Source organism: Gorilla gorilla, chromosome 7, assembly GCF_029281585.2.
Source record: "Gorilla gorilla gorilla isolate KB3781 chromosome 7, NHGRI_mGorGor1-v2.1_pri, whole genome shotgun sequence".
NCBI lineage: Eukaryota > Metazoa > Chordata > Mammalia > Primates > Hominidae > Gorilla > Gorilla gorilla.
The window spans coordinates 52,974,640-52,977,727 of NC_073231.2; the positions used below are offsets into that span (position 1 = coordinate 52,974,640).

A 3,088-nucleotide genomic window follows, 5' to 3' on the forward strand; every position below is an offset into this window, starting at 1 on the left:
AGATTTTGTCTCTGATTTTCATGGTGGGTGGCGAGGAGGAACCTGCCTTTTTAGTGTACCTCATGCTTATCAGACTTCGCACGTAAAAATACAGGGGGACACTCAATTACACTTATTTTTTTTTTATTTATTTTTCTTTTCTTCTTTTTTTTTTTGGAAATAGAGTTTCGCTCTTGTTGCCCAGGCTGGAGTGCGGTGGTGTGATCTGAGCTCACTGCAGCCTCCACCTCCCAGATTCAAGAAAAGCTTCTGCCTCAGTCTCCCAAGTAGCTGGGATTACAAGCACCCGCCACCATGCCCAGCCCAGCTAATTTTTGATGTTTTTAGTAGAGACACGGTTTTGCCATGTTGGCCAGGCTGGTCTCAAACTCTAGCCTCGGGTGATCCACCCGCCTCAGCCTCCCAAAGTGCTGGGGTTACATGCATGAGCCACCGTACCCAGTCTCAATTAAATTTAAATTTCAGATAAAAACCAGATATATTTTTAGTATAATTATGTCCCTTGCAAGTATGTCCATGCATATACATCCTATATATGCAAGGGATATATAAGTATCCCTTGCATACTTATACAAAAAAATTATTTGTTGCTTATCCAGTATTCAAATACAACTTTTCATTCCATGTCCTAATTTTTTCTGGCTTACCCCATACCCAAGGGTGTTCTGGCCATCACTCAGCATACTCCACAGGGCTATGTCATCCAATCCAATTTTAGGAATGATCATCCTACCAGTTCCTCACCACCCTGGGGTCATGTGGTGGTGCTCTCCAGGTTACCTTGCCTCCTGTGTTAAGTGCAGACAGTAATTGGTGGTCACTTAACATAGTGAGACAGGGCAAAGAGCCACCTATATTTCTAAACTTAGTGGCCACTCTGTAGGTAGAAACATTGGGGGTCAGCTACTGACAAAAGCTACAGAAATGTGTACTGAATCTCATTTAGCTAACTTTTTTTTTTAACTTTGTCTTTATTTGTGCTGAATTTATTCCCGTGCCGTAAGTTTTTGCCTCTTCAGTTTATACTGGGATATCTTTTTTTTTCTGTGCAACATCCTCTTCTGGTTTAGGAACAGTGTGTTCCTTTTCAGCAAGGATCATCTCAATGTGGCAGGGAGAGTTCATGATGGGTTGATCTGACCGTGAGCTCTGTAAGTCCGATGGCGCATCTTAGGTGCTTTGTTCACCTGGCTATGCTTAATGACCAGAGAATCTACATCGGATAAAACCTTAAGTTCAGCATTACTCTCTGCATTTTTAAGCATGTGCAGCAAAAATTCAAGACTCTTTTTGGGCCACCAACTGTGTGTCCAGCCGCACTGTTTGGCCTGGGAGTACTTACCAACTCCACAATTGTAAAATCAGAATGGTACACAGTTTCTGTAAAGTGACATCTTTCACATACTTGGTGGCTTTCCGTATAGGCATACCCTTCATGGCCCTGGCAGTTTCACAAGTGTTCTTAAAGTGAACATGAAGATTTGAACCTCTTGATTTTCATGATTTCGCGGGGTTTTCTGGGTCAAGTGAATAGCAAACCGTTTTCACAGATCACCTTAGGCCACTTAGGGGAAAAGGAAGAGAGGTGACTTCTAGCTAACTTCTAAACTTATGAAATATGCAAACATTTTTCCTCTATTTAAAGAGCTTTACTTCATGCAAAGTTCTGTATTTCTAATAAGAAATAATTGCCTATGGATAAAAGTGTTGTTATATCCCTCAGCAGAGCTACATGCTGATGGTGGGCCCTTTCCTATAAATGGCCCTAATAAAGTCAGAAAATTAAAACCAAACCATTTTGAAATCTAAATGTTTGCTGAATTATTCTCACATGGACATTTCTCTTTCATTTTTGAACTATTTGTCATCCTGGTTTATCTGTTTAAATGTACATAAAATAAATGCATAGTTTAAATATATAGTTCAATAAATTTTGACAAACATATACCCCCACTCCCATCAAGAACATTTCCTTCATTCTAGAAAAGATCCTTGTGCCTCTTTCCAGTCAATACTCCCTCCAGAGGCAACCACTATTCTGATAGTTATCATCACAGAGAAATTTTGTTCGGTCTAGAACTTCATGTAAATGGAATTGCTTTCATTTTTTACATATTCAAACCATATATTGCTATATGGCAGGAAATTTAAACCACATATTGTTTTCCTCTGAAATCACCTATAAAGTGCTAAAGAGAGTGATAGTCCTTTCAATTTCAAGGAGAAAGGAGGGTATTTGACTATAATCTGGCCTGAGGGGAGGCATCAAAACCTGAGGAAGTGACTAGAGGAAGGGGAAAAGAGAGTTTTGGGTCAGGGATCCCTGGACTGCCTTCAAAGAGGAGTCCCCAAGTCGGGGTGTACTTGAGCCAGGGGACCCAGGAAAGTATGTCTGTGAGGAGCTGCACCGGATGGGGATACTTCCAGCACCTCAGCAGGGTCTGCAGAGCAACTGCTCAGTTGCCTGGGTAGCAACACCCATCACTAAGCCTCTGGTTTTCAGAAACTGGAATCACACCATCCCCCATGTCCTCCAAGATATCTGTAATAAGGACAGGTATCTATAGCATCTCAGGACCATTAGCAGGGGGAAGGAGCTTCTGTATCTGTATTTTGTGGGCAGACTGGATCATAGTAGTACACCTTATAGTAAGGACAGAAGAATATAGTTACCCTCATTCCAGCTAAGTTAAACATTCATCAAGTTATTTAATATTTTAATGCTTTATAAAGTACCCACTGGAGTAGCATCTAATTATATTTTTTAAAGTCTACTGCCCAGACAGAACATACAATTTTAAATGCCCGCAGTATGGAATCTGATATTATCCTCAATGGAAAAAGTATTTCTGTGATGTTCCCTTTTGCTCACATTCCTGGGAGATCCCATGGATAAAAGAGCACATAAATCCAAACAGCCATATTACTAATATAATTTATATAACCATATACAAATGTTATCACTTGACACAAATTTAGAAAAATACATATAAAAAATAAAACCTTTTTTTTTTTTTTTTCCGAGATGGAGTCTCACTCTGTCACCCAGCCTGGAGTGCAATGGTGCGATCTCGGCTCACTACAACTT

At 40.2% G+C, this 3,088-nt stretch overlaps 1 pseudogene; it reads right to left on the reverse strand.

Annotated features, from left to right (window-relative positions):
- Positions 1–986: 986 nt before the first annotated feature.
- LOC101138371 (large ribosomal subunit protein uL22-like) lies at positions 987–1,527 on the reverse strand (annotated as a pseudogene).
- Between the last annotated feature and the right edge of the window lie 1,561 nt (positions 1,528–3,088).